General features: G+C 47.6%; 71 non-coding genes and 2 pseudogenes across 71 annotated transcripts; all 73 read left to right on the plus strand.

Moving 5' to 3' along the window:
• The first annotated feature begins 23 nt into the window (after positions 1-23).
• LOC148982897 (5S ribosomal RNA) lies at positions 24-142 on the plus strand. The gene has a single exon (XR_016162109.1). It is a non-coding gene; the product is annotated as a 5S ribosomal RNA (ribosomal RNA).
• Positions 143-205: 63 nt separating this feature from the next.
• LOC148982898 (5S ribosomal RNA) lies at positions 206-324 on the plus strand. The gene has a single exon (XR_016162120.1). It is a non-coding gene; the product is annotated as a 5S ribosomal RNA (ribosomal RNA).
• Positions 325-387: 63 nt separating this feature from the next.
• LOC148982899 (5S ribosomal RNA) lies at positions 388-506 on the plus strand. Its single transcript, XR_016162131.1, has one exon. It is a non-coding gene; the product is annotated as a 5S ribosomal RNA (ribosomal RNA).
• A 63-nt stretch (positions 507-569) lies between these two features.
• LOC148982900 (5S ribosomal RNA) lies at positions 570-688 on the plus strand. Its single transcript, XR_016162142.1, has one exon. It is a non-coding gene; the product is annotated as a 5S ribosomal RNA (ribosomal RNA).
• Positions 689-751: 63 nt separating this feature from the next.
• Positions 752-870, plus strand: LOC148982901 (5S ribosomal RNA). The gene has a single exon (XR_016162152.1). It is a non-coding gene; the product is annotated as a 5S ribosomal RNA (ribosomal RNA).
• Positions 871-933: 63 nt separating this feature from the next.
• On the plus strand, positions 934-1,052 carry LOC148982902 (5S ribosomal RNA). The gene has a single exon (XR_016162163.1). It is a non-coding gene; the product is annotated as a 5S ribosomal RNA (ribosomal RNA).
• A 63-nt stretch (positions 1,053-1,115) lies between these two features.
• Positions 1,116-1,234, plus strand: LOC148982903 (5S ribosomal RNA). The gene has a single exon (XR_016162173.1). It is a non-coding gene; the product is annotated as a 5S ribosomal RNA (ribosomal RNA).
• A 63-nt stretch (positions 1,235-1,297) lies between these two features.
• LOC148982904 (5S ribosomal RNA) lies at positions 1,298-1,416 on the plus strand. The gene has a single exon (XR_016163037.1). It is a non-coding gene; the product is annotated as a 5S ribosomal RNA (ribosomal RNA).
• A 63-nt stretch (positions 1,417-1,479) lies between these two features.
• Positions 1,480-1,598, plus strand: LOC148982905 (5S ribosomal RNA). Its single transcript, XR_016162184.1, has one exon. It is a non-coding gene; the product is annotated as a 5S ribosomal RNA (ribosomal RNA).
• A 63-nt stretch (positions 1,599-1,661) lies between these two features.
• On the plus strand, positions 1,662-1,780 carry LOC148982906 (5S ribosomal RNA; annotated as a pseudogene).
• Positions 1,781-1,843: 63 nt separating this feature from the next.
• Positions 1,844-1,962, plus strand: LOC148982907 (5S ribosomal RNA). Its single transcript, XR_016162195.1, has one exon. It is a non-coding gene; the product is annotated as a 5S ribosomal RNA (ribosomal RNA).
• A 63-nt stretch (positions 1,963-2,025) lies between these two features.
• Positions 2,026-2,144, plus strand: LOC148982908 (5S ribosomal RNA). Its single transcript, XR_016161584.1, has one exon. It is a non-coding gene; the product is annotated as a 5S ribosomal RNA (ribosomal RNA).
• Positions 2,145-2,207: 63 nt separating this feature from the next.
• LOC148982909 (5S ribosomal RNA) lies at positions 2,208-2,326 on the plus strand. The gene has a single exon (XR_016160998.1). It is a non-coding gene; the product is annotated as a 5S ribosomal RNA (ribosomal RNA).
• Positions 2,327-2,389: 63 nt separating this feature from the next.
• On the plus strand, positions 2,390-2,508 carry LOC148982910 (5S ribosomal RNA). Its single transcript, XR_016162206.1, has one exon. It is a non-coding gene; the product is annotated as a 5S ribosomal RNA (ribosomal RNA).
• A 63-nt stretch (positions 2,509-2,571) lies between these two features.
• Positions 2,572-2,690, plus strand: LOC148982911 (5S ribosomal RNA). The gene has a single exon (XR_016162216.1). It is a non-coding gene; the product is annotated as a 5S ribosomal RNA (ribosomal RNA).
• A 63-nt stretch (positions 2,691-2,753) lies between these two features.
• Positions 2,754-2,872, plus strand: LOC148982912 (5S ribosomal RNA). Its single transcript, XR_016163272.1, has one exon. It is a non-coding gene; the product is annotated as a 5S ribosomal RNA (ribosomal RNA).
• A 63-nt stretch (positions 2,873-2,935) lies between these two features.
• Positions 2,936-3,054, plus strand: LOC148982913 (5S ribosomal RNA). The gene has a single exon (XR_016162227.1). It is a non-coding gene; the product is annotated as a 5S ribosomal RNA (ribosomal RNA).
• Positions 3,055-3,117: 63 nt separating this feature from the next.
• On the plus strand, positions 3,118-3,236 carry LOC148982914 (5S ribosomal RNA). The gene has a single exon (XR_016162238.1). It is a non-coding gene; the product is annotated as a 5S ribosomal RNA (ribosomal RNA).
• A 63-nt stretch (positions 3,237-3,299) lies between these two features.
• On the plus strand, positions 3,300-3,418 carry LOC148982915 (5S ribosomal RNA). The gene has a single exon (XR_016162249.1). It is a non-coding gene; the product is annotated as a 5S ribosomal RNA (ribosomal RNA).
• A 171-nt stretch (positions 3,419-3,589) lies between these two features.
• Positions 3,590-3,708, plus strand: LOC148982916 (5S ribosomal RNA). Its single transcript, XR_016162260.1, has one exon. It is a non-coding gene; the product is annotated as a 5S ribosomal RNA (ribosomal RNA).
• A 63-nt stretch (positions 3,709-3,771) lies between these two features.
• LOC148982917 (5S ribosomal RNA) lies at positions 3,772-3,890 on the plus strand. The gene has a single exon (XR_016162272.1). It is a non-coding gene; the product is annotated as a 5S ribosomal RNA (ribosomal RNA).
• A 63-nt stretch (positions 3,891-3,953) lies between these two features.
• On the plus strand, positions 3,954-4,072 carry LOC148982918 (5S ribosomal RNA). Its single transcript, XR_016162676.1, has one exon. It is a non-coding gene; the product is annotated as a 5S ribosomal RNA (ribosomal RNA).
• A 63-nt stretch (positions 4,073-4,135) lies between these two features.
• On the plus strand, positions 4,136-4,254 carry LOC148982919 (5S ribosomal RNA). Its single transcript, XR_016163291.1, has one exon. It is a non-coding gene; the product is annotated as a 5S ribosomal RNA (ribosomal RNA).
• Positions 4,255-4,317: 63 nt separating this feature from the next.
• On the plus strand, positions 4,318-4,436 carry LOC148982920 (5S ribosomal RNA). The gene has a single exon (XR_016162677.1). It is a non-coding gene; the product is annotated as a 5S ribosomal RNA (ribosomal RNA).
• Positions 4,437-4,499: 63 nt separating this feature from the next.
• On the plus strand, positions 4,500-4,618 carry LOC148982921 (5S ribosomal RNA). The gene has a single exon (XR_016162283.1). It is a non-coding gene; the product is annotated as a 5S ribosomal RNA (ribosomal RNA).
• A 171-nt stretch (positions 4,619-4,789) lies between these two features.
• LOC148982922 (5S ribosomal RNA) lies at positions 4,790-4,908 on the plus strand. The gene has a single exon (XR_016162294.1). It is a non-coding gene; the product is annotated as a 5S ribosomal RNA (ribosomal RNA).
• Positions 4,909-4,971: 63 nt separating this feature from the next.
• On the plus strand, positions 4,972-5,090 carry LOC148982923 (5S ribosomal RNA). The gene has a single exon (XR_016162305.1). It is a non-coding gene; the product is annotated as a 5S ribosomal RNA (ribosomal RNA).
• Positions 5,091-5,153: 63 nt separating this feature from the next.
• On the plus strand, positions 5,154-5,272 carry LOC148982924 (5S ribosomal RNA). The gene has a single exon (XR_016162316.1). It is a non-coding gene; the product is annotated as a 5S ribosomal RNA (ribosomal RNA).
• A 63-nt stretch (positions 5,273-5,335) lies between these two features.
• LOC148982925 (5S ribosomal RNA) lies at positions 5,336-5,454 on the plus strand. The gene has a single exon (XR_016162328.1). It is a non-coding gene; the product is annotated as a 5S ribosomal RNA (ribosomal RNA).
• Positions 5,455-5,517: 63 nt separating this feature from the next.
• LOC148982926 (5S ribosomal RNA) lies at positions 5,518-5,636 on the plus strand. The gene has a single exon (XR_016162339.1). It is a non-coding gene; the product is annotated as a 5S ribosomal RNA (ribosomal RNA).
• Positions 5,637-5,806: 170 nt separating this feature from the next.
• On the plus strand, positions 5,807-5,925 carry LOC148982927 (5S ribosomal RNA). The gene has a single exon (XR_016162350.1). It is a non-coding gene; the product is annotated as a 5S ribosomal RNA (ribosomal RNA).
• A 63-nt stretch (positions 5,926-5,988) lies between these two features.
• On the plus strand, positions 5,989-6,107 carry LOC148982928 (5S ribosomal RNA). Its single transcript, XR_016163292.1, has one exon. It is a non-coding gene; the product is annotated as a 5S ribosomal RNA (ribosomal RNA).
• Positions 6,108-6,170: 63 nt separating this feature from the next.
• Positions 6,171-6,289, plus strand: LOC148982929 (5S ribosomal RNA). Its single transcript, XR_016162678.1, has one exon. It is a non-coding gene; the product is annotated as a 5S ribosomal RNA (ribosomal RNA).
• Positions 6,290-6,352: 63 nt separating this feature from the next.
• LOC148982930 (5S ribosomal RNA) lies at positions 6,353-6,471 on the plus strand. Its single transcript, XR_016162361.1, has one exon. It is a non-coding gene; the product is annotated as a 5S ribosomal RNA (ribosomal RNA).
• A 172-nt stretch (positions 6,472-6,643) lies between these two features.
• LOC148982931 (5S ribosomal RNA) lies at positions 6,644-6,762 on the plus strand. The gene has a single exon (XR_016162372.1). It is a non-coding gene; the product is annotated as a 5S ribosomal RNA (ribosomal RNA).
• A 63-nt stretch (positions 6,763-6,825) lies between these two features.
• Positions 6,826-6,944, plus strand: LOC148982932 (5S ribosomal RNA). The gene has a single exon (XR_016162383.1). It is a non-coding gene; the product is annotated as a 5S ribosomal RNA (ribosomal RNA).
• A 63-nt stretch (positions 6,945-7,007) lies between these two features.
• On the plus strand, positions 7,008-7,126 carry LOC148982933 (5S ribosomal RNA). The gene has a single exon (XR_016162394.1). It is a non-coding gene; the product is annotated as a 5S ribosomal RNA (ribosomal RNA).
• Positions 7,127-7,189: 63 nt separating this feature from the next.
• On the plus strand, positions 7,190-7,308 carry LOC148982934 (5S ribosomal RNA). The gene has a single exon (XR_016162405.1). It is a non-coding gene; the product is annotated as a 5S ribosomal RNA (ribosomal RNA).
• Positions 7,309-7,371: 63 nt separating this feature from the next.
• LOC148982935 (5S ribosomal RNA) lies at positions 7,372-7,490 on the plus strand. Its single transcript, XR_016162679.1, has one exon. It is a non-coding gene; the product is annotated as a 5S ribosomal RNA (ribosomal RNA).
• Positions 7,491-7,553: 63 nt separating this feature from the next.
• LOC148982936 (5S ribosomal RNA) lies at positions 7,554-7,672 on the plus strand. The gene has a single exon (XR_016162416.1). It is a non-coding gene; the product is annotated as a 5S ribosomal RNA (ribosomal RNA).
• Positions 7,673-7,735: 63 nt separating this feature from the next.
• LOC148982937 (5S ribosomal RNA) lies at positions 7,736-7,854 on the plus strand. Its single transcript, XR_016162427.1, has one exon. It is a non-coding gene; the product is annotated as a 5S ribosomal RNA (ribosomal RNA).
• A 63-nt stretch (positions 7,855-7,917) lies between these two features.
• Positions 7,918-8,036, plus strand: LOC148982938 (5S ribosomal RNA). The gene has a single exon (XR_016162438.1). It is a non-coding gene; the product is annotated as a 5S ribosomal RNA (ribosomal RNA).
• Positions 8,037-8,099: 63 nt separating this feature from the next.
• On the plus strand, positions 8,100-8,218 carry LOC148982939 (5S ribosomal RNA). The gene has a single exon (XR_016162449.1). It is a non-coding gene; the product is annotated as a 5S ribosomal RNA (ribosomal RNA).
• A 63-nt stretch (positions 8,219-8,281) lies between these two features.
• On the plus strand, positions 8,282-8,400 carry LOC148982940 (5S ribosomal RNA). Its single transcript, XR_016162462.1, has one exon. It is a non-coding gene; the product is annotated as a 5S ribosomal RNA (ribosomal RNA).
• A 63-nt stretch (positions 8,401-8,463) lies between these two features.
• LOC148982941 (5S ribosomal RNA) lies at positions 8,464-8,582 on the plus strand. The gene has a single exon (XR_016162473.1). It is a non-coding gene; the product is annotated as a 5S ribosomal RNA (ribosomal RNA).
• A 169-nt stretch (positions 8,583-8,751) lies between these two features.
• On the plus strand, positions 8,752-8,870 carry LOC148982942 (5S ribosomal RNA). The gene has a single exon (XR_016162484.1). It is a non-coding gene; the product is annotated as a 5S ribosomal RNA (ribosomal RNA).
• Positions 8,871-8,933: 63 nt separating this feature from the next.
• On the plus strand, positions 8,934-9,052 carry LOC148982943 (5S ribosomal RNA). The gene has a single exon (XR_016162495.1). It is a non-coding gene; the product is annotated as a 5S ribosomal RNA (ribosomal RNA).
• A 63-nt stretch (positions 9,053-9,115) lies between these two features.
• LOC148982944 (5S ribosomal RNA) lies at positions 9,116-9,234 on the plus strand. The gene has a single exon (XR_016162680.1). It is a non-coding gene; the product is annotated as a 5S ribosomal RNA (ribosomal RNA).
• A 63-nt stretch (positions 9,235-9,297) lies between these two features.
• Positions 9,298-9,416, plus strand: LOC148982945 (5S ribosomal RNA). The gene has a single exon (XR_016162681.1). It is a non-coding gene; the product is annotated as a 5S ribosomal RNA (ribosomal RNA).
• Positions 9,417-9,479: 63 nt separating this feature from the next.
• Positions 9,480-9,598, plus strand: LOC148982946 (5S ribosomal RNA). Its single transcript, XR_016162506.1, has one exon. It is a non-coding gene; the product is annotated as a 5S ribosomal RNA (ribosomal RNA).
• A 63-nt stretch (positions 9,599-9,661) lies between these two features.
• Positions 9,662-9,780, plus strand: LOC148982947 (5S ribosomal RNA). Its single transcript, XR_016163038.1, has one exon. It is a non-coding gene; the product is annotated as a 5S ribosomal RNA (ribosomal RNA).
• A 63-nt stretch (positions 9,781-9,843) lies between these two features.
• Positions 9,844-9,962, plus strand: LOC148982948 (5S ribosomal RNA). Its single transcript, XR_016162517.1, has one exon. It is a non-coding gene; the product is annotated as a 5S ribosomal RNA (ribosomal RNA).
• A 63-nt stretch (positions 9,963-10,025) lies between these two features.
• LOC148982949 (5S ribosomal RNA) lies at positions 10,026-10,144 on the plus strand (annotated as a pseudogene).
• Positions 10,145-10,207: 63 nt separating this feature from the next.
• On the plus strand, positions 10,208-10,326 carry LOC148982950 (5S ribosomal RNA). The gene has a single exon (XR_016162528.1). It is a non-coding gene; the product is annotated as a 5S ribosomal RNA (ribosomal RNA).
• A 63-nt stretch (positions 10,327-10,389) lies between these two features.
• On the plus strand, positions 10,390-10,508 carry LOC148982951 (5S ribosomal RNA). Its single transcript, XR_016161585.1, has one exon. It is a non-coding gene; the product is annotated as a 5S ribosomal RNA (ribosomal RNA).
• Positions 10,509-10,571: 63 nt separating this feature from the next.
• On the plus strand, positions 10,572-10,690 carry LOC148982952 (5S ribosomal RNA). Its single transcript, XR_016160999.1, has one exon. It is a non-coding gene; the product is annotated as a 5S ribosomal RNA (ribosomal RNA).
• A 63-nt stretch (positions 10,691-10,753) lies between these two features.
• On the plus strand, positions 10,754-10,872 carry LOC148982953 (5S ribosomal RNA). The gene has a single exon (XR_016162192.1). It is a non-coding gene; the product is annotated as a 5S ribosomal RNA (ribosomal RNA).
• Positions 10,873-10,935: 63 nt separating this feature from the next.
• On the plus strand, positions 10,936-11,054 carry LOC148982954 (5S ribosomal RNA). Its single transcript, XR_016162539.1, has one exon. It is a non-coding gene; the product is annotated as a 5S ribosomal RNA (ribosomal RNA).
• A 63-nt stretch (positions 11,055-11,117) lies between these two features.
• LOC148982955 (5S ribosomal RNA) lies at positions 11,118-11,236 on the plus strand. Its single transcript, XR_016163274.1, has one exon. It is a non-coding gene; the product is annotated as a 5S ribosomal RNA (ribosomal RNA).
• A 63-nt stretch (positions 11,237-11,299) lies between these two features.
• Positions 11,300-11,418, plus strand: LOC148982956 (5S ribosomal RNA). The gene has a single exon (XR_016162551.1). It is a non-coding gene; the product is annotated as a 5S ribosomal RNA (ribosomal RNA).
• A 63-nt stretch (positions 11,419-11,481) lies between these two features.
• On the plus strand, positions 11,482-11,600 carry LOC148982957 (5S ribosomal RNA). The gene has a single exon (XR_016162562.1). It is a non-coding gene; the product is annotated as a 5S ribosomal RNA (ribosomal RNA).
• A 172-nt stretch (positions 11,601-11,772) lies between these two features.
• LOC148982958 (5S ribosomal RNA) lies at positions 11,773-11,891 on the plus strand. Its single transcript, XR_016162573.1, has one exon. It is a non-coding gene; the product is annotated as a 5S ribosomal RNA (ribosomal RNA).
• A 63-nt stretch (positions 11,892-11,954) lies between these two features.
• Positions 11,955-12,073, plus strand: LOC148982959 (5S ribosomal RNA). Its single transcript, XR_016162584.1, has one exon. It is a non-coding gene; the product is annotated as a 5S ribosomal RNA (ribosomal RNA).
• Positions 12,074-12,136: 63 nt separating this feature from the next.
• Positions 12,137-12,255, plus strand: LOC148982960 (5S ribosomal RNA). Its single transcript, XR_016162595.1, has one exon. It is a non-coding gene; the product is annotated as a 5S ribosomal RNA (ribosomal RNA).
• A 63-nt stretch (positions 12,256-12,318) lies between these two features.
• Positions 12,319-12,437, plus strand: LOC148982961 (5S ribosomal RNA). The gene has a single exon (XR_016162607.1). It is a non-coding gene; the product is annotated as a 5S ribosomal RNA (ribosomal RNA).
• A 63-nt stretch (positions 12,438-12,500) lies between these two features.
• LOC148982962 (5S ribosomal RNA) lies at positions 12,501-12,619 on the plus strand. Its single transcript, XR_016162618.1, has one exon. It is a non-coding gene; the product is annotated as a 5S ribosomal RNA (ribosomal RNA).
• Positions 12,620-12,682: 63 nt separating this feature from the next.
• LOC148982963 (5S ribosomal RNA) lies at positions 12,683-12,801 on the plus strand. The gene has a single exon (XR_016162629.1). It is a non-coding gene; the product is annotated as a 5S ribosomal RNA (ribosomal RNA).
• Positions 12,802-12,970: 169 nt separating this feature from the next.
• LOC148982964 (5S ribosomal RNA) lies at positions 12,971-13,089 on the plus strand. Its single transcript, XR_016162640.1, has one exon. It is a non-coding gene; the product is annotated as a 5S ribosomal RNA (ribosomal RNA).
• Positions 13,090-13,152: 63 nt separating this feature from the next.
• On the plus strand, positions 13,153-13,271 carry LOC148982965 (5S ribosomal RNA). Its single transcript, XR_016162651.1, has one exon. It is a non-coding gene; the product is annotated as a 5S ribosomal RNA (ribosomal RNA).
• Positions 13,272-13,334: 63 nt separating this feature from the next.
• LOC148982966 (5S ribosomal RNA) lies at positions 13,335-13,453 on the plus strand. The gene has a single exon (XR_016162682.1). It is a non-coding gene; the product is annotated as a 5S ribosomal RNA (ribosomal RNA).
• A 63-nt stretch (positions 13,454-13,516) lies between these two features.
• LOC148982967 (5S ribosomal RNA) lies at positions 13,517-13,635 on the plus strand. The gene has a single exon (XR_016162663.1). It is a non-coding gene; the product is annotated as a 5S ribosomal RNA (ribosomal RNA).
• A 63-nt stretch (positions 13,636-13,698) lies between these two features.
• Positions 13,699-13,817, plus strand: LOC148982968 (5S ribosomal RNA). The gene has a single exon (XR_016162675.1). It is a non-coding gene; the product is annotated as a 5S ribosomal RNA (ribosomal RNA).
• A 63-nt stretch (positions 13,818-13,880) lies between these two features.
• LOC148982969 (5S ribosomal RNA) lies at positions 13,881-13,999 on the plus strand. The gene has a single exon (XR_016163146.1). It is a non-coding gene; the product is annotated as a 5S ribosomal RNA (ribosomal RNA).
• Positions 14,000-14,022: the final 23 nt, after the last annotated feature.

Raw genomic sequence — 14,022 nt, forward strand, 5'->3', positions numbered from 1 at the left:
GCCCAATTTTGGCAGCAGATTTCGCTTACGGCCATACCACCTTGAGAACGCCCGAACTCGTCTGATCTCGGAAGCTAAGCAGGGTCGGGCCTGGTTAGTACTTGGATGGGAGACCGCCTGGGAATACCAGGTGCTGTAAGCTTTATATAGTTTACTACCCTAATGTTCTAACCATTCAAATAGCCCAATTTTGGCAGCAGATTTCGCTTACGGCCATACCACCTTGAGAACGCCCGAACTCGTCTGATCTCGGAAGCTAAGCAGGGTCGGGCCTGGTTAGTACTTGGATGGGAGACCGCCTGGGAATACCAGGTGCTGTAAGCTTTATATAGTTTACTACCCTAATGTTTTAACTATTCAAATAGCCCAATTTTGGCAGCAGATTTCGCTTACGGCCATACCACCTTGAGAACGCCCGAACTCGTCTGATCTCGGAAGCTAAGCAGGGTCGGGCCTGGTTAGTACTTGGATGGGAGACCGCCTGGGAATACCAGGTGCTGTAAGCTTTATATAGTTTACTACCCTAATGTTCTAACCATTCAAATAGCCCAATTTTGGCAGCAGATTTCGCTTACGGCCATACCACCTTGAGAACGCCCGAACTCGTCTGATCTCGGAAGCTAAGCAGGGTCGGGCCTGGTTAGTACTTGGATGGGAGACCGCCTGGGAATACCAGGTGCTGTAAGCTTTATATAGTTTACTACCCTAATGTTTTAACTATTCAAATAGCCCAATTTTGGCAGCAGATTTCGCTTACGGCCATACCACCTTGAGAACGCCCGAACTCGTCTGATCTCGGAAGCTAAGCAGGGTCGGGCCTGGTTAGTACTTGGATGGGAGACCGCCTGGGAATACCAGGTGCTGTAAGCTTTATGTAGTTTACTACCCTAATGTTCTAACCATTCAAATAGCCCAATTTTGGCAGCAGATTTCGCTTACGGCCATACCACCTTGAGAACGCCCGAACTCGTCTGATCTCGGAAGCTAAGCAGGGTCGGGCCTGGTTAGTACTTGGATGGGAGACCGCCTGGGAATACCAGGTGCTGTAAGCTTTATATAGTTTACTACCCTAATGTTTTAACTATTCAAATAGCCCAATTTTGGCAGCAGATTTCGCTTACGGCCATACCACCTTGAGAACGCCCGAACTCGTCTGATCTCGGAAGCTAAGCAGGGTCGGGCCTGGTTAGTACTTGGATGGGAGACCGCCTGGGAATACCAGGTGCTGTAAGCTTTATATAGTTTACTACCCTAATGTTCTAACCATTCAAATAGCCCAATTTTGGCAGCAGATTTCGCTTACGGCCATACCACCTTGAGAACGCCCGTACTCGTCTGATCTCGGAAGCTAAGCAGGGTCGGGCCTGGTTAGTACTTGGATGGGAGACCGCCTGGGAATACCAGGTGCTGTAAGCTTTATATAGTTTACTACCCTAATGTTCTAACCATTCAAATAGCCCAATTTTGGCAGCAGATTTCGCTTACGGCCATACCACCTTGAGAACGCCCGAACTCGTCTGATCTCGGAAGCTAAGCAGGGTCGGGCCTGGTTAGTACTTGGATGGGAGACCGCCTGGGAATACCAGGTGCTGTAAGCTTTATGTAGTTTACTACCCTAATGTTCTAACCATTCAAATAGCCCAATTTTGGCAGGAGATTTCGCTTACGACCATACAACCTTGAGAACGCCCGAACTCGTCTGATCTCGGAAGCTAAGCAGGGTCGGGCCTGGTTAGTACTTGGATGGGAGACCGCCTGGGAATACCAGGTGCTGTAAGCTTTATGTAGTTTACTACCCTAATGTTCTAACCATTCAAATAGCCCAATTTTGGCAGCAGATTTCGCTTACGGCCATACCACCTTGAGAACGCCCGAACTCGTCTGATCTCGGAAGCTAAGCAGGGTCGGGCCTGGTTAGTACTTGGATGGGAGACCGCCTGGGAATACCAGGTGCTGTAAGCTTTATATAGTTTACTACCCTAATGTTCTAACCATTCAAATAGCCCAATTTTGGCAGCAGATTTCGCTTACGGCCATACCACCTTGAGAACGCCCGAACTCGTGTGATCTCGGAAGCTAAGCAGGGTCGGGCCTGGTTAGTACTTGGATGGGAGACCGCCTGGGAATACCAGGTGCTGTAAGCTTTATATAGTTTACTACCCTAATGTTCTAACCATTCAAATAGCCCAATTTTGGCAGCAGATTTCGCTTACGGCCATACCACCTTGAGAACGCCCGAACTCGTCTGGTCTCGGAAGCTAAGCAGGGTCGGGCCTGGTTAGTACTTGGATGGGAGACCGCCTGGGAATACCAGGTGCTGTAAGCTTTATATAGTTTACTACCCTAATGTTCTAACCATTCAAATAGCCCAATTTTGGCAGCAGATTTCGCTTACGGCCATACCACCTTGAGAACGCCCGAACTCGTCTGATCTCGGAAGCTAAGCAGGGTCGGGCCTGGTTAGTACTTGGATGGGAGACCGCCTGGGAATACCAGGTGCTGTAAGCTTTATATAGTTTACTACCCTAATGTTCTAACCATTCAAATAGCCCAATTTTGGCAGCAGATTTCGCTTACGGCCATACCACCTTGAGAACGCCCGAACTCGTCTGATCTCGGAAGCTAAGCAGGGTCGGGCCTGGTTAGTACTTGGATGGGAGACCGCCTGGGAATACCAGGTGCTGTAAGCTTTATATAGTTTACTACCCTAATGTTTTAACTATTCAAATAGCCCAATTTTGGCAGCAGATTTCGCTTACGGCCATACCACCTTGAGAACGCCCAAACTCGTCTGATCTCGGAAGCTAAGCAGGGTCGGGCCTGGTTAGTACTTGGATGGGAGACCGCCTGGGAATACCAGGTGCTGTAAGCTTTATATAGTTTACTACCCTAATGTTCTAACCATTCAAATAGCCCAATTTTGGCAGCAGATTTCGCTTACGGCCATACCACCTTGAGAACGCCCGAACTCGTCTGATCTCGGAAGCTAAGCAGGGTCGGGCCTGGTTAGTACTTGGATGGGAGACCGCCTGGGAATACCAGGTGCTGTAAGCTTTATATAGTTTACTACCCTAATGTTTTAACTATTCAAATAGCCCAATTTTGGCAGCAGATTTCGCTTACGGCCATACCACCTTGAGAACGCCCGAACTCGTCTGATCTCGGAAGCTAAGCAGGGTCGGGCCTGGTTAGTACTTGGATGGGAGACCGCCTGGGAATACCAGGTGCTGTAAGCTTTATATAGTTTACTACCCTAATGTTTTAACTATTCAAATAGCCCAATTTTGGCAGCAGATTTCGCTTACGGCCATACCACCTTGAGAACGCCCGAACTCGTCTGATCTCGGAAGCTAAGCAGGGTCGGGCCTGGTTAGTACTTGGATGGGAGACCGCCTGGGAATACCAGGTGCTGTAAGCTTTATTGTTTAAAAAAAAAAAAAAAAAAAAAGAGTCAATGAAATGTTTCAAAAATCCTAAATTGTCTTTTTTCCCCTCAAAATTCCTGAAATAGTCTCTCAGTTTCTTCAGAAAGCCTGAAAGAGTCTCTTTTTTTTCTTCTTCAAATAGCCCAATTTTGGCTGCAGATTTCGCTTACGGCCATACCACCTTGAGAACGCCCGAACTCGTCTGATCTCGGAAGCTAAGCAGGGTCGGGCCTGGTTAGTACTTGGATGGGAGACCGCCTGGGAATACCAGGTGCTGTAAGCTTTATGTAGTTTACTACCCTAATGTTCTAACCATTCAAATAGCCCAATTTTGGCAGCAGATTTCGCTTACGGCCATACCACCTTGAGAACGCCCGAACTCGTCTGATCTCGGAAGCTAAGCAGGGTCGGGCCTGGTTAGTACTTGGATGGGAGACCGCCTGGGAATACCAGGTGCTGTAAGCTTTATGTAGTTTACTACCCTAATGTTCTAACCATTCAAATAGCCCAATTTTGGCAGGAGATTTCGCTTACGACCATACCACCTTGAGAACGCCCGAACTCGTCTGATCTCGGAAGCTAAGCAGGGTCGGGCCTGGTTAGTACTTGGATGGGAGACCGCCTGGGAATACCAGGTGCTGTAAGCTTTATGTAGTTTACTACCCTAATGTTCTAACCATTCAAATAGCCCAATTTTGGCAGCAGATTTCGCTTACGGCCATACCACCTTGAGAACGCCCGAACTCGTCTGATCTCGGAAGCTAAGCAGGGTCGGGCCTGGTTAGTACTTGGATGGGAGACCGCCTTTGAATACCAGGTGCTGTAAGCTTTATGTAGTTTACTACCCTAATGTTCTAACCATTCAAATAGCCCAATTTTGGCAGGAGATTTCGCTTACGACCATACCACCTTGAGAACGCCCGAACTCGTCTGATCTCGGAAGCTAAGCAGGGTCGGGCCTGGTTAGTACTTGGATGGGAGACCGCCTGGGAATACCAGGTGCTGTAAGCTTTATGTAGTTTACTACCCTAATGTTCTAACCATTCAAATAGCCCAATTTTGGCAGCAGATTTCGCTTACGGCCATACCACCTTGAGAACGCCCGAACTCGTCTGATCTCGGAAGCTAAGCAGGGTCGGGCCTGGTTAGTACTTGGATGGGAGACCGCCTGGGAATACCAGGTGCTGTAAGCTTTATTGTTTAAAAAAAAAAAAAAAAAAAAAGAGTCAATGAAATGTTTCAAAAATCCTAAATTGTCTTTTTTCCCCTCAAAATTCCTGAAATAGTCTCTCAGTTTCTTCAGAAAGCCTGAAAGAGTCTCTTTTTTTTCTTCTTCAAATAGCCCAATTTTGGCTGCAGATTTCGCTTACGGCCATACCACCTTGAGAACGCCCGAACTCGTCTGATCTCGGAAGCTAAGCAGGGTCGGGCCTGGTTAGTACTTGGATGGGAGACCGCCTGGGAATACCAGGTGCTGTAAGCTTTATGTAGTTTACTACCCTAATGTTCTAACCATTCAAATAGCCCAATTTTGGCAGCAGATTTCGCTTACGGCCATACCACCTTGAGAACGCCCGAACTCGTCTGATCTCGGAAGCTAAGCAGGGTCGGGCCTGGTTAGTACTTGGATGGGAGACCGCCTGGGAATACCAGGTGCTGTAAGCTTTATATAGTTTACTACCCTAATGTTTTAACTATTCAAATAGCCCAATTTTGGCAGCAGATTTCGCTTACGGCCATACCACCTTGAGAACGCCCGAACTCGTCTGATCTCGGAAGCTAAGCAGGGTCGGGCCTGGTTAGTACTTGGATGGGAGACCGCCTGGGAATACCAGGTGCTGTAAGCTTTATATAGTTTACTACCCTAATGTTCTAACCATTCAAATAGCCCAATTTTGGCAGCAGATTTCGCTTACGGCCATACCACCTTGAGAACGCCCGAACTCGTCTGATCTCGGAAGCTAAGCAGGGTCGGGCCTGGTTAGTACTTGGATGGGAGACCGCCTGGGAATACCAGGTGCTGTAAGCTTTATATAGTTTACTACCCTAATGTTTTAACTATTCAAATAGCCCAATTTTGGCAGCAGATTTCGCTTACGGCCATACCACCTTGAGAACGCCCGAACTCGTCTGATCTCGGAAGCTAAGCAGGGTCGGGCCTGGTTAGTACTTGGATGGGAGACCGCCTGGGAATACCAGGTGCTGTAAGCTTTATTGTTTAAAAAAAAAAAAAAAAAAAAGAGTCAATGAAATGTTTCAAAAATCCTAAATTGTCTTTTTTCCCCTCAAAATTCCTGAAATAGTCTCTCAGTTTCTTCAGAAAGCCTGAAAGAGTCTCTTTTTTTTCTTCTTCAAATAGCCCAATTTTGGCTGCAGATTTCGCTTACGGCCATACCACCTTGAGAACGCCCGAACTCGTCTGATCTCGGAAGCTAAGCAGGGTCGGGCCTGGTTAGTACTTGGATGGGAGACCGCCTGGGAATACCAGGTGCTGTAAGCTTTATGTAGTTTACTACCCTAATGTTCTAACCATTCAAATAGCCCAATTTTGGCAGCAGATTTCGCTTACGGCCATACCACCTTGAGAACGCCCGAACTCGTCTGATCTCGGAAGCTAAGCAGGGTCGGGCCTGGTTAGTACTTGGATGGGAGACCGCCTTTGAATACCAGGTGCTGTAAGCTTTATGTAGTTTACTACCCTAATGTTCTAACCATTCAAATAGCCCAATTTTGGCAGGAGATTTCGCTTACGACCATACCACCTTGAGAACGCCCGAACTCGTCTGATCTCGGAAGCTAAGCAGGGTCGGGCCTGGTTAGTACTTGGATGGGAGACCGCCTGGGAATACCAGGTGCTGTAAGCTTTATGTAGTTTACTACCCTAATGTTCTAACCATTCAAATAGCCCAATTTTGGCAGCAGATTTCGCTTACGGCCATACCACCTTGAGAACGCCCGAACTCGTCTGATCTCGGAAGCTAAGCAGGGTCGGGCCTGGTTAGTACTTGGATGGGAGACCGCCTGGGAATACCAGGTGCTGTAAGCTTTATTGTTTAAAAAAAAAAAAAAAAAAAAAAGAGTCAATGAAATGTTTCAAAAATCCTAAATTGTCTTTTTTCCCCTCAAAATTCCTGAAATAGTCTCTCAGTTTCTTCAGAAAGCCTGAAAGAGTCTCTTTTTTTTCTTCTTCAAATAGCCCAATTTTGGCTGCAGATTTCGCTTACGGCCATACCACCTTGAGAACGCCCGAACTCGTCTGATCTCGGAAGCTAAGCAGGGTCGGGCCTGGTTAGTACTTGGATGGGAGACCGCCTGGGAATACCAGGTGCTGTAAGCTTTATGTAGTTTACTACCCTAATGTTCTAACCATTCAAATAGCCCAATTTTGGCAGCAGATTTCGCTTACGGCCATACCACCTTGAGAACGCCCGAACTCGTCTGATCTCGGAAGCTAAGCAGGGTCGGGCCTGGTTAGTACTTGGATGGGAGACCGCCTGGGAATACCAGGTGCTGTAAGCTTTATGTAGTTTACTACCCTAATGTTCTAACCATTCAAATAGCCCAATTTTGGCTGCAGATTTCGCTTACGGCCATACCACCTTGAGAACGCCCGAACTCGTCTGATCTCGGAAGCTAAGCAGGGTCGGGCCTGGTTAGTACTTGGATGGGAGACCGCCTGGGAATACCAGGTGCTGTAAGCTTTATGTAGTTTACTACCCTAATGTTCTAACCATTCAAATAGCCCAATTTTGGCAGCAGATTTCGCTTACGGCCATACCACCTTGAGAACGCCCGAACTCGTCTGATCTCGGAAGCTAAGCAGGGTCGGGCCTGGTTAGTACTTGGATGGGAGACCGCCTGGGAATACCAGGTGCTGTAAGCTTTATGTAGTTTACTACCCTAATGTTCTAACCATTCAAATAGCCCAATTTTGGCAGGAGATTTCGCTTACGACCATACCACCTTGAGAACGCCCGAACTCGTCTGATCTCGGAAGCTAAGCAGGGTCGGGCCTGGTTAGTACTTGGATGGGAGACCGCCTGGGAATACCAGGTGCTGTAAGCTTTATGTAGTTTACTACCCTAATGTTCTAACCATTCAAATAGCCCAATTTTGGCAGCAGATTTCGCTTACGGCCATACCACCTTGAGAACGCCCGAACTCGTCTGATCTCGGAAGCTAAGCAGGGTCGGGCCTGGTTAGTACTTGGATGGGAGACCGCCTGGGAATACCAGGTGCTGTAAGCTTTATATAGTTTACTACCCTAATGTTCTAACCATTCAAATAGCCCAATTTTGGCAGCAGATTTCGCTTACGGCCATACCACCTTGAGAACGCCCGAACTCGTCTGATCTCGGAAGCTAAGCAGGGTCGGGCCTGGTTAGTACTTGGATGGGAGACCGCCTGGGAATACCAGGTGCTGTAAGCTTTATATAGTTTACTACCCTAATGTTTTAACTATTCAAATAGCCCAATTTTGGCAGCAGATTTCGCTTACGGCCATACCACCTTGAGAACGCCCGAACTCGTCTGATCTCGGAAGCTAAGCAGGGTCGGGCCTGGTTAGTACTTGGATGGGAGACCGCCTGGGAATACCAGGTGCTGTAAGCTTTATATAGTTTACTACCCTAATGTTCTAACCATTCAAATAGCCCAATTTTGGCAGCAGATTTCGCTTACGGCCATACCACCTTGAGAACGCCCGAACTCGTCTGATCTCGGAAGCTAAGCAGGGTCGGGCCTGGTTAGTACTTGGATGGGAGACCGCCTGGGAATACCAGGTGCTGTAAGCTTTATATAGTTTACTACCCTAATGTTTTAACTATTCAAATAGCCCAATTTTGGCAGCAGATTTCGCTTACGGCCATACCACCTTGAGAACGCCCGAACTCGTCTGATCTCGGAAGCTAAGCAGGGTCGGGCCTGGTTAGTACTTGGATGGGAGACCGCCTGGGAATACCAGGTGCTGTAAGCTTTATGTAGTTTACTACCCTAATGTTCTAACCATTCAAATAGCCCAATTTTGGCAGCAGATTTCGCTTACGGCCATACCACCTTGAGAACGCCCGAACTCGTCTGATCTCGGAAGCTAAGCAGGGTCGGGCCTGGTTAGTACTTGGATGGGAGACCGCCTGGGAATACCAGGTGCTGTAAGCTTTATTGTTTAAAAAAAAAAAAAAAAAAAGAGTCAATGAAATGTTTCAAAAATCCTAAATTGTCTTTTTTCCCCTCAAAATTCCTGAAATAGTCTCTCAGTTTCTTCAGAAAGCCTGAAAGAGTCTCTTTTTTTTCTTCTTCAAATAGCCCAATTTTGGCTGCAGATTTCGCTTACGGCCATACCACCTTGAGAACGCCCGAACTCGTCTGATCTCGGAAGCTAAGCAGGGTCGGGCCTGGTTAGTACTTGGATGGGAGACCGCCTGGGAATACCAGGTGCTGTAAGCTTTATGTAGTTTACTACCCTAATGTTCTAACCATTCAAATAGCCCAATTTTGGCAGCAGATTTCGCTTACGGCCATACCACCTTGAGAACGCCCGAACTCGTCTGATCTCGGAAGCTAAGCAGGGTCGGGCCTGGTTAGTACTTGGATGGGAGACCGCCTGGGAATACCAGGTGCTGTAAGCTTTATGTAGTTTACTACCCTAATGTTCTAACCATTCAAATAGCCCAATTTTGGCAGGAGATTTCGCTTACGACCATACCACCTTGAGAACGCCCGAACTCGTCTGATCTCGGAAGCTAAGCAGGGTCGGGCCTGGTTAGTACTTGGATGGGAGACCGCCTGGGAATACCAGGTGCTGTAAGCTTTATGTAGTTTACTACCCTAATGTTCTAACCATTCAAATAGCCCAATTTTGGCAGGAGATTTCGCTTACGACCATACCACCTTGAGAACGCCCGAACTCGTCTGATCTCGGAAGCTAAGCAGGGTCGGGCCTGGTTAGTACTTGGATGGGAGACCGCCTGGGAATACCAGGTGCTGTAAGCTTTATGTAGTTTACTACCCTAATGTTCTAACCATTCAAATAGCCCAATTTTGGCAGCAGATTTCGCTTACGGCCATACCACCTTGAGAACGCCCGAACTCGTCTGATCTCGGAAGCTAAGCAGGGTCGGGCCTGGTTAGTACTTGGATGGGAGACCGCCTGGGAATACCAGGTGCTGTAAGCTTTATATAGTTTACTACCCTAATGTTCTAACCATTCAAATAGCCCAATTTTGGCAGCAGATTTCGCTTACGGCCATACCACCTTGAGAACGCCCGTACTCGTCTGATCTCGGAAGCTAAGCAGGGTCGGGCCTGGTTAGTACTTGGATGGGAGACCGCCTGGGAATACCAGGTGCTGTAAGCTTTATATAGTTTACTACCCTAATGTTCTAACCATTCAAATAGCCCAATTTTGGCAGCAGATTTCGCTTACGGCCATACCACCTTGAGAACGCCCGAACTCGTCTGATCTCGGAAGCTAAGCAGGGTCGGGCCTGGTTAGTACTTGGATGGGAGACCGCCTGGGAATACCAGGTGCTGTAAGCTTTATGTAGTTTACTACCCTAATGTTCTAACCATTCAAATAGCCCAATTTTGGCAGGAGATTTCGCTTACGACCATACAACCTTGAGAACGCCCGAACTCGTCTGATCTCGGAAGCTAAGCAGGGTCGGGCCTGGTTAGTACTTGGATGGGAGACCGCCTGGGAATACCAGGTGCTGTAAGCTTTATGTAGTTTACTACCCTAATGTTCTAACCATTCAAATAGCCCAATTTTGGCAGCAGATTTCGCTTACGGCCATACCACCTTGAGAACGCCCGAACTCGTCTGATCTCGGAAGCTAAGCAGGGTCGGGCCTGGTTAGTACTTGGATGGGAGACCGCCTGGGAATACCAGGTGCTGTAAGCTTTATATAGTTTACTACCCTAATGTTCTAACCATTCAAATAGCCCAATTTTGGCAGCAGATTTCGCTTACGGCCATACCACCTTGAGAACGCCCGAACTCGTGTGATCTCGGAAGCTAAGCAGGGTCGGGCCTGGTTAGTACTTGGATGGGAGACCGCCTGGGAATACCAGGTGCTGTAAGCTTTATATAGTTTACTACCCTAATGTTCTAACCATTCAAATAGCCCAATTTTGGCAGCAGATTTCGCTTACGGCCATACCACCTTGAGAACGCCCGAACTCGTCTGGTCTCGGAAGCTAAGCAGGGTCGGGCCTGGTTAGTACTTGGATGGGAGACCGCCTGGGAATACCAGGTGCTGTAAGCTTTATATAGTTTACTACCCTAATGTTCTAACCATTCAAATAGCCCAATTTTGGCAGCAGATTTCGCTTACGGCCATACCACCTTGAGAACGCCCGAACTCGTCTGATCTCGGAAGCTAAGCAGGGTCGGGCCTGGTTAGTACTTGGATGGGAGACCGCCTGGGAATACCAGGTGCTGTAAGATTTATATAGTTTACTACCCTAATGTTCTAACCATTCAAATAGCCCAATTTTGGCAGCAGATTTCGCTTACGGCCATACCACCTTGAGAACGCCCGAACTCGTCTGATCTCGGAAGCTAAGCAGGGTCGGGCCTGGTTAGTACTTGGATGGGAGACCGCCTGGGAATACCAGGTGCTGTAAGCTTTATATAGTTTACTACCCTAATGTTTTAACTATTCAAATAGCCCAATTTTGGCAGCAGATTTCGCTTACGGCCATACCACCTTGAGAACGCCCAAACTCGTCTGATCTCGGAAGCTAAGCAGGGTCGGGCCTGGTTAGTACTTGGATGGGAGACCGCCTGGGAATACCAGGTGCTGTAAGCTTTATATAGTTTACTACCCTAATGTTCTAACCATTCAAATAGCCCAATTTTGGCAGCAGATTTCGCTTACGGCCATACCACCTTGAGAACGCCCGAACTCGTCTGATCTCGGAAGCTAAGCAGGGTCGGGCCTGGTTAGTACTTGGATGGGAGACCGCCTGGGAATACCAGGTGCTGTAAGCTTTATATAGTTTACTACCCTAATGTTTTAACTATTCAAATAGCCCAATTTTGGCAGCAGATTTCGCTTACGGCCATACCACCTTGAGAACGCCCGAACTCGTCTGATCTCGGAAGCTAAGCAGGGTCGGGCCTGGTTAGTACTTGGATGGGAGACCGCCTGGGAATACCAGGTGCTGTAAGCTTTATTGTTTAAAAAAAAAAAAAAAAAAAAAAGAGTCAATGAAATGTTTCAAAAATCCTAAATTGTCTTTTTTCCCCTCAAAATTCCTGAAATAGTCTCTCAGTTTCTTCAGAAAGCCTGAAAGAGTCTCTTTTTTTTCTTCTTCAAATAGCCCAATTTTGGCTGCAGATTTCGCTTACGGCCATACCACCTTGAGAACGCCCGAACTCGTCTGATCTCGGAAGCTAAGCAGGGTCGGGCCTGGTTAGTACTTGGATGGGAGACCGCCTGGGAATACCAGGTGCTGTAAGCTTTATGTAGTTTACTACCCTAATGTTCTAACCATTCAAATAGCCCAATTTTGGCAGCAGATTTCGCTTACGGCCATACCACCTTGAGAACGCCCGAACTCGTCTGATCTCGGAAGCTAAGCAGGGTCGGGCCTGGTTAGTACTTGGATGGGAGACCGCCTGGGAATACCAGGTGCTGTAAGCTTTATATAGTTTACTACCCTAATGTTCTAACCATTCAAATAGCCCAATTTTGGCAGCAGATTTCGCTTACGGCCATACCACCTTGAGAACGCCCGAACTCGTCTGATCTCGGAAGCTAAGCAGGGTCGGGCCTGGTTAGTACTTGGATGGGAGACCGCCTGGGAATACCAGGTGCTGTAAGCTTTATATAGTTTACTACCCTAATGTTTTAACTATTCAAATAGCCCAATTTTGGCAGCAGATTTCGCTTACGGCCATACCACCTTGAGAACGCCCGAACTCGTCTGATCTCGGAAGCTAAGCAGGGTCGGGCCTGGTTAGTACTTGGATGGGAGACCGCCTGGGAATACCAGGTGCTGTAAGCTTTATATAGTTTACTACCCTAATGTTCTAACCATTCAAATAGCCCAATTTTGGCAGCAGATTTCGCTTACGGCCATACCACCTTGAGAACGCCCGAACTCGTCTGATCTCGGAAGCTAAGCAGGGTCGGGCCTGGTTAGTACTTGGATGGGAGACCGCCTGGGAATACCAGGTGCTGTAAGCTTTATATAGTTTACTACCCTAATGTTTTAACTATTCAAATAGCCCAATTTTGGCAGCAGATTTCGCTTACGGCCATACCACCTTGAGAACGCCCGAACTCGTCTGATCTCGGAAGCTAAGCAGGGTCGGGCCTGGTTAGTACTTGGATGGGAGACCGCCTGGGAATACCAGGTGCTGTAAGCTTTATTGTTTAAAAAAAAAAAAAAAAAAAGAGTCAATGAAATGTTTCAAAAATCCTAAATTGTCTTTTTTCCCCTCAAAATTCCTGAAATAGTCTCTCAGTTTCTTCAGAAAGCCTGAAAGAGTCTCTTTTTTTTCTTCTTCAAATAGCCCAATTTTGGCTGCAGATTTCGCTTACGGCCATACCACCTTGAGAACGCCCGAACTCGTCTGATCTCGGAAGCTAAGCAGGGTCGGGCCTGGTTAGTACTTGGATGGGAGACCGCCTGGGAATACCAGGTGCTGTAAGCTTTATGTAGTTTACTACCCTAATGTTCTAACCATTCAAATAGCCCAATTTTGGCAGCAGATTTCGCTTACGGCCATACCACCTTGAGAACGCCCGAACTCGTCTGATCTCGGAAGCTAAGCAGGGTCGGGCCTGGTTAGTACTTGGATGGGAGACCGCCTGGGAATACCAGGTGCTGTAAGCTTTATGTAGTTTACTACCCTAATGTTCTAACCATTCAAATAGCCCAATTTTGGCAGGAGATTTCGCTTACGACCATACCACCTTGAGAACGCCCGAACTCGTCTGATCTCGGAAGCTAAGCAGGGTCGGGCCTGGTTAGTACTTGGATGGGAGACCGCCTGGGAATACCAGGTGCTGTAAGCTTTATGTAGTTTACTACCCTAATGTTCTAACCATTCAAATAGCCCAATTTTGGCAGCAGATTTCGCTTACGGCCATACCACCTTGAGAACGCCCGAACTCGTCTGATCTCGGAAGCTAAGCAGGGTCGGGCCTGGTTAGTACTTGGATGGGAGACCGCCTGGGAATACCAGGTGCTGTAAGCTTTATATAGTTTACTACCCTAATGTTCTAACCATTCAAATAGCCCAATTTTGGCAGCAGATTTCGCTTACGGCCATACCACCTTGAGAACGCCCGAACTCGTCTGATCTCGGAAGCTAAGCAGGGTCGGGCCTGGTTAGTACTTGGATGGGAGACCGCCTGGGAATACCAGGTGCTGTAAGCTTTATATAGTTTACTACCCTAATGTTTTAACTATTCAAATAGCCCAATTTTGGCAGCAGATTTCGCTTACGGCCATAACACCTTGAGAACGCCCGAACTCGTCTGATCTCGGAAGCTAAGCAGGGTCGGGCCTGGTTAGTACTTGGATGGGAGACCGCCTGGGAATACCAGGTGCTGTAAGCTTTATATAGTTTACTACCCTAATG

The sequence above is a fragment of the Pimephales promelas genome, chromosome 3 (genome assembly GCF_988280905.1).
Source record: "Pimephales promelas chromosome 3, fPimPro1.hap1.1, whole genome shotgun sequence".
Classification (NCBI taxonomy): Eukaryota; Metazoa; Chordata; class Actinopteri; order Cypriniformes; family Leuciscidae; genus Pimephales; species Pimephales promelas.